At 40.0% G+C, this 15,187-nt stretch overlaps 1 protein-coding gene across 1 annotated transcript in view; it reads left to right on the forward strand.

Moving 5' to 3' along the window:
* The window catches only part of CMC1 (C-X9-C motif containing 1), a 76,612-nt gene that overhangs the window by 23,130 nt on the left and 38,295 nt on the right, over window positions 1–15,187 (forward strand). The window lies entirely within an intron of this gene.

The raw sequence follows: 15,187 nt of genomic DNA on the forward strand, positions 1-15,187 counted from the left end.
TCTAGGCACCCACATATGTCTGTGTTCTTTGGAAAATAGTTTTTAACATGAAGTATTCCTGTATTCTATAAATCTAGATATATTGTTGATTAATATGTAATATTATAGTGAAAAATATAAACAAAGGCATGGAAGGTGAAAAATGAGACCTTAAATGATGGGTAATAGAAAAGCAGATGGCGGTATTACTGTAGAAATGTCTTGTATTAACAGTCTACCTCTTGTACTGGCCACGTCAGAGAAGCAGTGGCAAAGCCTTGCAGACGTGGGCTTTCCCCCGGCTTCCCATTTTCCCTCTCCCTGTGGCCTTTGCTGAGGGACCGTAGTTACGCCAGGCGGGGCTGGCTGACTGCAGTTCCCCACACGTTTGTCAGCAGGAAGCCAGGTTGTATCAGCTATTGTTTGGGGACTATGTCAGGAGCAGTTGGTGTCAGGCACATTCTTGTCCCTTAGATGCTGTCTCCTTAGAGAATAACCTCTGGGACTGATGGATAAAGACAATAAAAGAGAAGTTCCTCAGAATCAACACTGTGTGATGATCATTTCTTTTTCTTAAATGACTTATTATGAGCTATTCCCATTTTAAATCCATCTATAAATTAGGTTTGAATTAAATCCATCTGTAAATAAGTTTATTATAAATTATCAGCAATTTATCAGTATCATTTGATGGTCTTGCTTTCATTATGACTTAGCTGTCTGATTGGAGCCCCTTCCCTGCCCCCCACACCCAGATTCAGGAGAAGTTGCTCCGTTGGCACCTGCAGTGCGATTCAGTACATCCCTGGCGGTGGGTGGTCATGCTCACGGTCTCAGGAAGAGATCTTCCACCCGCCTCACAGAACTTTAAAAAATACAGATCCTGGTTCTGGTGCTGGAGGAGAAAACTTAAAAATGGATAATAAAATTATAGGGTTAATTTTCACTACCAGGAAAATTATTTACTTATTACTGATGTATTGGTTCAAAATTATAAACATTAGTTATTACTTATTCTGTTTTGTGGGTCTGCCCTGGTCTTCAGCTGGAGAAGAATTTGCCTGCAACTCAGGAGACCCCAGTTTGATCCCTGGGTCAGGAAGATCCCCTGGAGAGGGCATGGCAACCCACTCCTGTATTCTTGCCTGGAGAACCCCCATGGACAGAGGAGCCTGGCAGGTCCCACTTCATGGTGTTGCAGAGAATCAGACAGGACTGAGTGACTTTCACTTTATTCTCTTTTGTAACATGTTATTCTGATACTTAGAATGAAAGAAAGCTAGGCAACTCAGTTACAGACTGTTTACTCTCATGATTCAGATGAAAATGCAAAATGGTCCAGTGTGGGGTTCAGAACTACCTTTGCTTTGCTCTTGGACAATGAAACTTTGTTTTTGGCCTTTGAAATGAAAGAACTAGAGTGTAACTTTAAAAGGTTTATTTGTGTTACACGCCTACTACTTTGTAATGGTACAGAAAAAATATTTAATTTTGCTTCTTTATCAAAACTTAAGTTGCTTACAGTGTTAATGTTAAGGTTTTCTTTCTTTATTTAATATACTTAAAATCCTTTGAAGACTGAAAGCACCTTGAAATTTGAGGTTCCTTTGAGTTATTTAAATGCATTTATCCCTAATAGAACATGTTATAACAAATGATCTTTGAGTATTTGGACTTTTATAATCCTATATTGATTTTTTTTTTCCTTTTAGGCCATATGTTCCAAAACGGTATTTTAGAATCTAAAATTGATTATTTTATTAAGAATGATCTTGCTGTTTAACCAGGTGAATTAGAAGAGCACATACACTGGCATTGCTCAGACAGGAGTAGAACAACTCCATTTAAACTGAACAAAAAGGCATAATGTAGAATCAGGAGACTTCCATTGTGGTTTATTTACTGTTTATAGTCTTTGCTTTATTACATAATCATAGGATTCTATATAAAAGCATTATGCATCCTAATTGTATAGTTCTCAGATAAAGATATAGGAATTCTAATAAATGATCTGACTTTTTGCTAAATGCCTGAAACAAGATTATGTCAGAAAGCTTTTCTGTTTGATTTTTTTTTTTTTTCCCCTATGTCATTTCAACCTGGCTGATCATAAGAATTGGGTCAGGCTGCCAGCAACTTAGGTTTGTGAAGGGAATGGAACAGCTTTTCCAGTGACAAAGAGAAATGAAATCACTTTCAATGAAAAAAAAAGAGATGCCTCATTATAGTCAGCAACAGCAGTTATTGACAGCTACATTTCCTATTAACAAGGAGCATTTAACTAAGAGTTTGGCTGTTGGATCTTTGGACTTGATCTAATTTGCCAGCATTAATTAGTTTCTTTTGAGCACAGACACTTGGTGCTCACAGCTATAGATTTGCAGGGCTAATTAGGATAGAAAATTGAACAGAATGGGGTAAGGCATTAACCTTCAACCATTACCAGCTGGGACACTGATAAAGACCACAGGGTCCAAATGCTCCTATTGATGTGAAGAGCACTCTAATGAATATCAATTTCAGCCAGGTTGCTATATTCTTACTAGTTCTGTCTTCATTATAAGTTTTAACCCGCTTTCCCGATCCCTTCATTATCTATGTCTGCACTACTGGGTTTTACTCTACACAGGTTCAGTCTGTGTTGCACACTTCACCTTCTGTTTAAACACAATTAAAATTTGTCTTAAGTAGTGGATAATGTTTAGAATGTTCCATGGTTACATCCCCTATTGCTTCTAAAATTTGACTTTTACCTATAATTACGTGATTCTAATTCTACAGTTCATTATTTATAAGGTCATGGTAACTTCACCATTGCCATGTAATGAAAATTATAACCTGAAACAAGAAAATCTCAGCTTCAGGGTAACAATTAAGCAGTGTTTGTATTAAACTTGGGTCAACCTGAGAATCTTTTGTCTTTGTAAAATAGATATACTTCGTTGTTTCTTTTTAAAGAGAAAAAGAATGTACATCACTTTTTCCCTTAGAATTTAGTTTTGATTTGATGAATAAAGATGGCTTGACTTGATGATTAAATACAGAACTGAGAATCCCAGTCTTACTATTATCATTTCGCAAGATGATAGACTCTATTGGTAGAGCATACATCAAAAGAAAGGCATTTGCACAGTTCATTTAAATAGAAAACTCAGCTTTATAATGTTCTTCTTTTGTCAGTAGCAAAGCACCAGTAGCAGTGAACAGAACCACGAAAATAAATGAACAAAGTAACGATGAGGGCTGAGTGTACTGGGGACGAACAGGAGGAAGACTCTTGAATGATGGCTAGGCTCTGCCTTTCTCCCCACTGTGTCCCCACCTCCCAAAGGCCGAAACAGAAATCCCCTTCTGCCAAGTGTGGTGGTGGAATCACTGCTTTTCCTTGAATCTGCAACGTACCAGCAGACGTCAGGAGGATGGTTTGATGACCTCTGGGGGTTACTTTTCACTGTGTGACTTTCTCCACACGTTTGACTCTTCACTAATTTCATGATTTGTATTTTCTATGTTAGTAATATTTTTAAGAATATTATTTGTCATATGTATTGGTAAAGTATGCATTCTATTGTTATATTTTTTTAGAATAAAGCCTTCATAAGAGGAAGAGTCACTGAAGTGCTATGTTTTGTAAAATTCATTGTATTTCTTTGCTTTTTTGAAATGCATAATTAGCATTTTATAATGTCTCTGTTGACTAGGGAAGTTTGCCTTAAAAATAGTGCATGCATATACTAAGTTGCTTCAGTCATGTCTGACTCTTTGTGATTTTGTGGACTGTAGCCCGCCAGGTTCCTCTGTCCATGGAATTCTCCAGGCAAGAATACTGGAGTGGGTAGCCATGCCTTCCTCCAGAGGATCTTCCCGATCCAGGGGTCAAACCTGTGTCTCTTACGTCTCCTGCATTGGCAGGTGGGTTTTTTTTTTTTACCACTAGTGCCACCTAGGAAGCAATAACATTTTTTGTTTTTGGTGTGACAGATCAAGGCCAGTAAAGGACTTTGACATCAGCGGTGGCCTGGAACTTTTTTTAAACTGGATATGTCCTCCTACTCTCTGACTCCTTTCATCCCTTGCACCTTCTTTTATGGTATTTCAGTGTTTCTTTTGAATCAGTGTTTTTTGTGGCTGTCTTTTTCATTTGTTCGGAGAAGGCAATGGCACCCCCCTCCAGTACTCTTGCCTGGAAAATCCCATGGATGGAGGAGCCTGGTGGGCTGCAGTCCATGGGGTCGCTAAGAGTCAGACACGCCTGAGCGACTTCACTTTCACTTTTCACTTTCATGCACTGGAGAAGGAAATGGCAACCCACTCCAGTATTCTTGCCTGGAGAATCCCAGGGACGGGGAGGCTTGGTGGGCTGCTGTCTATAGGGTCACACAGACTCGGACACGACTGAGTGACTTCACTTTCACTTTCACTTTTTCATTTGTTGGCCAATAGGTAGCATTGGTTCTAAAGGAATTGTAACAAGTTTAAGGGCGTGGATTGTGTATTTGACACATCACAGAACTGTTGTTAAATAACACAGAACCTTGATAAAAATGCCTGTCTTCTTTATCAGTCACATCATGAGAAACGCTGGACTGGAAGGAGCACAGGCTGGAGTCAAGATTGCCGGGAGAAATATCAATAACCTCAGATATGTGGATGACACCACCCTTATGGCAGAAAGTGAAGAAGAACTAAAGAGCCTCTTGATGAAAGTGAAAGAGGAGAGTGAAAAAGTTGGCTTAAAGCTCAACATTCAGAAAACGAAGATCATGGCATCTGGTCCCATCACTTCATGGGAATTGGATGGGGAACAGTGGAAACAGTGTCAGACTTTATTTTTTGGGGCTCCAAAATCACTGCAGATGGTGATTGTAGCCATGAAATTAAGAGACACTTACTCCTTGAAAGGAAAGTTATGACCAACCTTAATAGCATATTGAAAAGCAGAGACATTACTTTGCCAACAAAGGTCCATCTAGTCAAGGCTATGGTTTTTCTTGTGGCCATGTATGGATGTGAGAGTTGGACTGTGAAGAAGGCTGAGTGCTGAAGAATTGATGCTTTTGAACTGTGCTGTTGGAGAAGACTCTTGAGAGTCCCTTGGACTGCAAGGAGATCCAGCCAAGTCCATTCTGAAGGAGATCAGCCCTGGGATTTCTTTGGAAAGAATGATGCTAAAGCTGAAACTGCAGTACTTTGGCCACCTCATGCGAAGAGTTGACTCATTGGAAAAGACTCTGATGCTAGGAGGGATTGGGGGCAGTAGGAGAAGGGGACGACAGCGGATGGGATGGCTGGACGGCATCACTGACTCAATGGATGTGAGTCTGAGTGAACTCGGGGAGTTGGTGATGGACAGGGAGGCCTGGCGTGCTGCGATTCATGGGGTCACAAAGAGTCGGACACGACTGAGCGACTGAACTGAACTGAACAACTGAAATATGTTACATTTTACTAAATTCCAAAGGTAGATGAATTAACAAAAGAGGAACTTCAAATTAAGAATGCTTAGGATATCCTGGCAGAGAACTACCAAGGCATCATTAAAACTGATCTGAGGCCTACAGACTATGAATGGGCAAAGTAATCAGTCTTTCCAACTCTGTTACTTGAACCTGCCCCATATTTCCTACTGGTTGTTTGAATTGTACCTGTGTTATCACATAATGTTTTTGCCGTATAACTAGTTCACCAGTGTTGACTCACACTGAAATGGAGATGCAGCACATCTTTAGGCAGGTTTGGATCAATTAGGAGGACGAGATATAAAATCATCAAATATGATGAATGTCTGTTATGTATAAGAGTATGTTATGTAGTCTAAGGAGCATAAAGGGATTTAAGCAGAAGTCCTCTCTTTTGGACCTTCCCTGGATGTGTCAGGTTTCCTGGGCTTAGTACTTTCCTACAAAGGCTCATTGTCCTCAGCGCACAGTCATGCTCACGGCTAAGGTTTATTACAGCAAAACCAGCCAAGGGAAAAGGCACGTCGGGTGAAGGTTGGAGGAGACCAGGCGCGAGCTTCCTTGAGTTCTTACTCAGTAGAGTCAGTCAACTTGAGTGTAACTCTTCTGTGGTCAAATTGTGGGGACATGTGAAGTGCTGTCTCTGGGGAGACTCACTAGGGGCTCAGGGAGTTGGTGATGTGGCAGTTTCTGCATAGCATGTACCAACATTTCAGACTTCCAGAAGGAAAGCCCGTGTGGAGCACAAACCACATGCTTTACCCAGCTGGTTGAAGCACAGGGAGCGGCTCTTACCAATTAGGGAATAGTGAGAGTACTCCCCAAATCCAGGTTCTGACACAGCTAAGGGTCAGCCTCGGAAGCACTTCTTTCTAAGGAGTGCAGTGTCAGGCCTGCCATGGTAACTCTTTCTTGCACACGGACACAGTAAAAGTTATTATGTTTAATAACTGTATTATTATTCTTTTTTTGGTCATACCCTGTGGCATGTGGGATCTTTAGTTCCCCAACCATGGATGGAAACCACACCCCCTGCTGTGGAAGTGCAGAGTCTTAACCACTGGGCCACCAGAGAAGTCCCTGTATTTAGTAACTTTCTAATAGTTAAATAATAATGTTTAATTAAAGTTATTATGTATGCCTATTGGGCCTGATGTCATGTCAGTGGAATCATGGGTAGTAGACCTCTGTCAGTCACAAATCCAGCTGAATGATTTTTAAAACAACTGAGCACAGTGTTTGATGGTCATGACTCATTGACTGAGTGGTTCTTGGTCACACTCAGTAATTCACACTTCTGCTGTAGGACTCATGATTGTCTTGACTTACAATGGTTTCTGAATAATGGCAATTTTATAATAAAATTATGTATACTTGGACATCAGTACTCTTGAATAATATGGCCAGTTCTTATTTCACAAAGAAAGATGCAGTGTATTTGTTTTAGGAGTTAAGCTAAATCTTTAAATGACTCAATTAGCAGGGAATATTGTTAGGGCATATGAATTTAGTATTTTTTTCTTTTTCTTTGGTTGTACCCTGCAACATGTAGGATATTAGTTTCCCTACCAGGGATCAAACCTGCACCTTCTCAGTGGAAGGGGAGATTCTTAACCACTGGATTGCCAGGGAAGTGCTGAATATAGTATTTTAACAACTGATTTATGCAACTCATCTCCAAAGGTTTAAGAGTGAAATATGTTTTGAACACAAAGCCAAAAAATTACATTGCTTGGAACTTAGAAATATTGTTAAAATGAGTAAATATTATTAATATAAAGTATGAGTTATAGCTGTTTCTATCAGTACTTCATTAACAAGTTGGTGTTATTTTCCTAGATTTCTTAGCTGTTCAACTTTCAAATATTTTGCCATAATAGACTTAAATCTTGTCATCTTATGTGCAATTAATCCAGACTTAACTGTAGTCTTTAAACAGTTCCATGCTTTGTTTATAAAATCTGAATATGAGATCACACTTCATTGAAGCTACCTGATGATTTTGAGTTGTGATTGCGATTCTTTCCAGGTAATCAGGGACTGATACTCACAGCCAGTTATATTTTGGCTAGATACATTCTCATAGGAATCTTATATGTCCGTGGAAAAATTTTTGGCTTGTACAAAACTCTTGAATATGTTAAATTGATAGATGTAGAACTATTTAAAATATAACCAGTTTTTTGGGGGGATGGTCTAGAATTTACAGTCCATCCTAAAGGAAATCAGTCCTGCATATTCATTGGAAGGACTGATGCTGAAGCTGAAATTCCAATCCTTTGGCCACCTGATGCAAAGAACTGGCTCATTTGAAAGATACTGATGCTGGGAAAGATTGAAGGCAGAGGAGAAGGGGACGACAGAGGATAAGCTGGTTGGATGGCATCACCGACTGGAAGGGCATGAGTTTGGGTAAGACCCGGGGGTGATGGACAGGGAAGCCTAGCGTGCTGCAGTGCATGGGGTTGCAAAGAGTTGGACACGACTGAGTGACTGAACTGAACTGAACTGATAATATATAAAACAGATAAACACAGTATTTTTTTGGTTTTATTACAAGTTATTAATTTCATTACATTTAAGGAGTCAGTACGTGAAAACAATGTTGTATTTCCATGAAGCAAATCTGAACTCAGATGTTATGGAGTACAGTTGCAGCCTAGTGGGTATTTCCCAGTTCCTTTTTGTGGTTTACTCTCTTGGGGGATGCAAATGTAGAGTAAATCCTAAATCACATAAAGAAGAAGTTCTAAATAGAAATGATTTCTTATAATTTACTCAAAGAATTGTTCAATTAAGTAGATGTAATAGAAGTTTTGTTCTGAGACTTGGAAACAAGTTTATCTGGCATCATATTTTAATATATTGGTTGTCTCCAAAGTGTTATATACTATTTGCATATATTTTAGTGTTTGTCAACTTTTACATGACTAAGATAGATTTTTACAAAGCAAAACAGAATTTTCAGATTCCCTTAAGCTCTTGAATGGGCCCTTAGGTTATATGGAACAGTCATTCAAAAGTATTTACTGAGTATTTCTGACGTGCTCCTCACCATTATATGAACAGTCAGTAAAACAGACAAAAATATTTGCCCTTATAATTCTTAGATTTCAGTGAAGGAAGGTAATGAATACCTTAAGTTATTGTAAGAAAATATAAGTGGTCTAGAGGGTAATGAAGTTGGGTCAGAGCAGTGAGGATGCTGGTGTTAGACGAGGCTGCAGTTTTAGCAGGTGGTCAGTGTAGGTCGCACCAAGGAGGTGACATCTGGACAGAATTCTCGTAGGAGGTGAAAGGTGAGACACACAGGCGTCTCTGGGAGGAGCACTTGGGAAGAGGCAGATGCAGTGGGCGTGGCTGGCATGTTGGAGGGGCGCTAGAAAGGTCCTTGTGGTTAGGGTGGGAAGTGAGAGTTCAGGAGGGTGACGAGTGCAGGATCAGGGTCTTGAGAGCACCGAGGAGCCAAATGAAGGGACGTGATGACTTAGAGCAGTGGAGGGAGGTGGGTCTGATGCACGAAGCCCTGCACCACTCCCTGCTGCATTCGGAGTAGATGGGTCAGGGCGAGAGCTAAGCGGGGGCCAGGTGAGGGATGTGCGTGTGATGGTCCAGCTGACGAGGTGGAGGAGCAGCGAGTGGTGCCAGGGAGCAGACCTGGGGTGTCTTTGCAGACAGGGTTGAGAGAGACCTGTGGTTAACAGAGATGGGAAACCTGCATGTCTAGAAGTTTTATGATTTTATTTTAGCTTCTGGCAATTGATAGACTGGGAGTTTGGACACGTGAACTCTGAGGTGTCTGGTAGACATCTCAGTTTGAAGCCACTATATTGGACAGTGGTAAAAATTCATCACTCTTTTCAAGGGAAATGAATATTTACCCAGTTGTGGTGGGTCTGGTATGTTTCTAAAGTTTATGTGTAAGTTCTTTTAGTATATGTTTGACACATGGTGTTGACTTAGTGATAAAAACTGACACTTTTATTCCTTGGTTTTAAGATGCCACCTGGACCACTTTCCTTCCAGAGTAAATCGTGACTACATGATGTGTTTATTCAGCACACTGTCTGTAGTACTGCTGGCTGGGTACCTGGACTCACACTGATGTGAAGAAGCTGAATTGACCATTCGTGTCACATGACAGGTTGCCAAGGGTAGCGGTTATGGCTCCTCGGTGCTGACTCGGATAGTTTGTAAGTGTGCCGGCATGGTGGTGCTGTGGCTGCCGGGCGTGGTGGGTTTTTTAGGCGATGATGCACTTTGTCTAGTACTTGTCCTTTCAGCCTATGTGCTGAGTTTATCTGTGGTTACTGCTTTTAGTTCTGGATCGTGTTTGCTTTGCTATAAACTATTTATCTCAGACTTCACCTAGATTGAAAAGTCATTTTCTTCCAATAGCGTAAGTAATTTTTATTATTCACTTCATTGTGTACACTTCCAATGCTGTTTTCTGTAGCACTTTTTTTGGGGGGTGTAGCCCTATGTATGTAAACTGTAGACCATTTATTTACTCATTAAAAATGCGGTCATACGCACATGGTGTAGTAATTTGGATTATGTGTTGAACTTAAATGTTTTATTTTTATAATTTAATAGTTTCTACTATTATAGTTTAATAGTTTCTACTACTATAATTTAATAGTTTCTACTTTTTTGATGTTTAGTTTTTACTAAAATTGAAAGTCTTCTTGATTTTCATTACCCTAGTAATCTTATGAAAAATACACTCAAAATATTATGTGCTAATTAATGGTTGATTTTAGGAAGGATTGCTAGCAAATCTGAACATGTTTATTCATCATGCTAACTTTAAAAAAACATGATGTAAAATCGTGTACATAGTTTAAGCCTAATGATAACAAAATGATAGATGCATATAGAAAAAAATACATTCGAAGTTTAATAAGTATCTGGAAATGTGGGAAGGAAGAAGGTGGCTCGTAAGTTATTTCTTCTCCTATGCATAGTTTTTTTTCATATTTTCCAAAGCTTTATGTTTTTACATTACTTTCTTGAAATAAACATGCCCTGTATGTGCAAATCACAAGTGTGTAGCTTGATGAATTAAGGTGTGGTAAGCATGCCTGTGTCGCCACTGCTGAAGCCAAGAGACAGAGGTGACAGAAGTCACGTTCTCTGTGTTCCCTCCCGATCACTGTCCTTTTCCTCTTCCCAGAAGGGAGTAGATTAGTTCGCATGTTTTAATGTAAATAGAGTCGTATGGTACGTGTTCCTTTGCGCCTCACTTCTTCCACTGAACGTTGTGAGGCTCACCCATGTCTTGCATGTAGTAACGTCCTTCCCTGTCGTCGTCACATGGCACTGTGATGTGGACATGCTGTTGCTCCATTCTGCTGTGATAGAGATTTAGGTCATTCTTGGTTTTATGCAGATAACTCTCCTGTAAACAGTTTTGTTCACGTTCTTTGGTACCTGTGTACATGTATTTCTATTATTTATATACTTAGTAGTGGTATTTCTGGGCCCTATAATGTACATGATAGACTTCCAAATAACTGAGCGCACATACACTCAACTTTTAAAAACAACCCATGAAGGAATATGGGAGGAAGAGGGTGGGTTATGGGTGATTTTTAAATTTTCATAGGTTGTTCTCCATAATGAACATATATTTCTTAAAAAATAAATCTATAAAAACTCACCATATATTTTATAATACAGTAAAGCTATAAATATATAAAGAGTAAAATTTTCCATATGTTCTATAAACGTATAGAAAGATCATAAACTAGGAAAATATTTCTAACATATGTGATAAATATTTGATATCCTTAGCATATAAAGATGTACTGTCCATGAAGAATCAGTGAATATCCAGTTTAAAAAAAAAAGTGCAAAGGACACAAAGCTTCTTTCTGATAAATATAAATTTCTGATAAAGTACATATTATTAAACATATTCTCACTTTCAGTGGGTTAATTGAAAACCACATCCAATATGTAATTTGTGAACTTGATATGATTTAAAATTTCACAAGGGAGACTTTATGCTTCTGGCCTGGCCTAATAGCTCTATCACACACACCCTTCTGTAGAAAACAATATAAACTATGAACAAAATTTAAAGAGAACCACCTGAAGGCCTTGGAGGATAAACAAGAACAGATGGAATTCAAAGGAAGTCAAACACTGATGTTTGAGAGGAAGCTGCTGCTGCTGCTGTTGCTAAGTCGCTTCAGTTGTGTCCGACTCTGTGCAACCCCACAGACGGCAGCCCATCAGGCTCCCCCATCCCTGGGATTCTCCAGGCAAGAACACTGGACTGGGTTGCCATTTCCTTCTCCAGTGCATGAAAGTGAAAAGTGAAAGTGAAGTCGCTCAGTCGAGTCTGACTCTTAGCGACCCCATGGACTGCAGCCCACCAGGCTCCTCCATCCATGGGATTTTCCAGGCAAGAGTACTGGAGTGGGGTGCCATTGCCTTCTTCGGAGGGGAGGCTGAGACTGACCAAAACAAAAACACATTGGTCTTACTGGTTTGAAGAAACAAACACAGGGTTTGGTATAACTGCAAGCCCTGAAAAGTTTGTGTTTGTACGTGGAGGAGAGGGGAGGAGCATAAATCCCAAGGATTGAGCCAGAGAGGAGGAGCTTCATACTCTGTGCATGAACTGCAGTCAGTCCTGAACTTCATGTGGGGCACATTCCAAACAGCTCAGTTAAGGCTAAAAGAACTGAGCCAAAATTTGAGCTGTACTCACTGTACATTGTTGGGGAGACAGGCTTCTGCAGTTTGAGTTTAGTGAAGAAAATTGATTGTTTAAAGGAAAAAGAAAAAAAAATGTTGAGAGAGACAGAACAGGATCCACACTTTTTACATGATATCATTCACAGTATTCATGATCAATGTGAAATTATTCAGTGTACACAGAAACAGGAATAGGACGGATTCTTAAGTCAGCAGAGTCGAACTTTAGGATTAGTAAAATGTTGGAATTAGCAGACAAGGATTTTATCTCAGCTGTTGTAATTGTTTAAGAATGTAATGGAAAATATGGTTGCAGTGAATAAAAGGAAAATCTTAACAGAATCTGAAACAAGAAAGATCCAAATCAAAATTCTAGAACTGAAATGTCTGGAATAGAAAACTGTAGAATAAAAATGACAGAAGGAGTGATGAATATAGGGATAGATCAGTAGAAATATTCAATCTTAAGAACAGAGAAAAGAAGATTAAAAATGATGAACAGACTCAGGGACCTGTAGGAGCATAAGGTTGATAACCTTTACGTAATAGGAATTGCCTACTTACCAGAATGACTGCAGTGAAACACTGACAGCATTCACTAAACGCGGGCCTGCCCGCTGAGCCGGCAGTGCTACCCAGGAGCAGCGAAACACCTTCCATCCCGGTGCACTTCGTACATACAGAAGCGCATCCGAGAGCCCCAGACTGCAAACAGCCCAGGGGTCTCTCAGAAGGAGAAAGGGTACACTCTGGAGTACTTATGCAGTGGGTACTGTTCAACAGTAAAATGGAACATACTAGTGTTATGCACAGTAGCACAGACGAATCTCAGACTATCATTCTGAATGGCACTCTTTAAAAATATTGTGTTCTAGAACAGGCAGCATTTGTATGGTGTTCTGGAACAAGTCCCACTAATCTAAATGATGAATAGGCAGTTTAAAAAATGAGCAAAGGACACAAAATTTCTTTCCGATAAATCACATATAAGTTTCCGATAAAGTACATATTCAGTTCAGTTGCTCAGTCCTGTCTGACTCTTTGCAACCCCATGGACTGCAGCATACCAGGCTTCCCTGTCCATCACCAACTCCTGGAGTTGACTCAAACTCATCTCCATCGAGTCAGTGATGCCATCCAACCATCTCATCCTCTGTTGTCCCCTTCTCCTTCCGCCTTCAGTCTTTCCCAGCATCAGGAGCTTTTCCAGTGAGTCAGTTCTTCGCATCAGGTAGCCAAAGTATTGGAGTTTCAACTTCAGCTCAGTCCTTCCAATGAATATTCAGGACTGATTTCCTTTAGGATGGACTGGTTTGGTCTCCTTGCAGTCCAAGGGAGTCTCACGAGTCTTCTCCAACACCACAGTTCAAAAGCATCAATTCTTTGGCGCTCAGCTTTCTTAATAGTCCAACTCTCACCTCCATACATGACTATAGGAAAAACTGTAGCTTTGACTAGATGGACCTTTGTCAGCAAAGTAATGTCTCTGCTTTTTAATATGCTGTCTGTTGGTCATAGCTTTTCTTCCAAGGAGCAACCGTCTTTTAATTTTGTGGCTGCAGTCACCATCTACAGTGATTTTGGAGGCCCACCCCCCCAAAAAAAAATAAAGTCTGTCACTGTTTCCTTTGTTTCCTCATCTATTTGCCATGAAGTGATGGGCCGGATGCCATGATCTTCGTTTTCTAAATGTTCAGTTCTAAGCCAAGTTTATTATTCTCCTTTTTCACTTTCATCAAGAGGCTCTTTAGTTCTTTGCTTTTTGCTGTAAGGGTGGTGTCATCTGCATCTATTTGGATTATTGATATTTCTCCTGGCAGTCTTGATTCCAGCTTGTGCTTCATCCAGCCCGGCATTTCGCATGATGTAGCCTGCATATAAGTTATATAAGCAGGGTGACAATATACAGCCTTGATGCACTCCTTTCCCGATTTGGAACCAGTCTGTTGTTCCATGTCTGGTTCTACCTGTTGCTTCTTGGCCTGCGTACAGATTTCTCAGAGGGCAGATCAGGTGGTCTGGTATTCCCATCTCTTGAAGAATTTTCCACAGTTTGTTGTGATCCACACAGTAAAAGGCTTTGGTGTAGTCAATAAAGCAGAAGTAGATGTTTTTCTGGAACTCTCTTGCTTTTTTAATGATCCAGTGGATGTTGGCAATTTGATCTCTGGTTCCTCTGCCTTTTCAAAATCCGGCTTGAACATCTGGAAGTTCACGGTTCACGTACTGTTGAAGCCTGGCTTGGAGAATTTTGAGCATTACTTTGCTAGTGTGTGAGATGAGTGCAATTGTGCTGTAGTTTGAACATTCTTTGGCATTGCCTTTCTTTGGGATTGGAATGAAAACTGGCTTTTTCCAGTCCTGTGGCCACTGTTGAGTTTTCCAAATTTGCTGGCATATTGATTGAGTGCAACACTTTCACAGCATCATCTTTTAGGATTTGAAAAAGCTCAACTGGAATTCCATCACCTCTACTAGCTTTGTTCGTAGTGATGCTTCCTAAGGCCCATTTGACTTAGGACTCCAGTATGTCTGGCTCTAGGTGAGTGATCACACCATTGTGATTATCTGGGTCATGAAGATCTTTTTTGTATAGTTCTTCTGTGTATTTTTGCCACCTTTTCTTCATGTCTTCGCTTCTGTTAGATCCATACCATTTCTGTCCTTTATTTTGTCCTTTATGCTAATAGCTGAGAAAAAAGAAGCTAAAGGCAAAGGAGATAGCAAAAGATATACCCATTTGAATGCAGAGTGCCAAAGAATAGCAAGGGGAGAGGGATAAGAAAGCCTTCCTCAGTGATCAATGCAAAGAAATAGAGGAAAACAATGGAATGCTAAAGACTAGAGATCTCCTTAAGAAAATTAGAGATACCAGGGAAAATTTCATGCAAAGATGGGCACAATAAAGTACATATTATTAACCATAGTATTAAGTATGCTCTCACTTTGAGTGTGTTAATTGCAAACCATACCCAGTGTGTAACTAATAAACTGGATATGACTTCCAAATTCATAACACACACCTGACTGCTAGGGAACGG

The sequence above is a fragment of the Bubalus kerabau genome, chromosome 20, assembly GCF_029407905.1.
Source record: "Bubalus kerabau isolate K-KA32 ecotype Philippines breed swamp buffalo chromosome 20, PCC_UOA_SB_1v2, whole genome shotgun sequence".
NCBI lineage: Eukaryota > Metazoa > Chordata > Mammalia > Artiodactyla > Bovidae > Bubalus > Bubalus kerabau.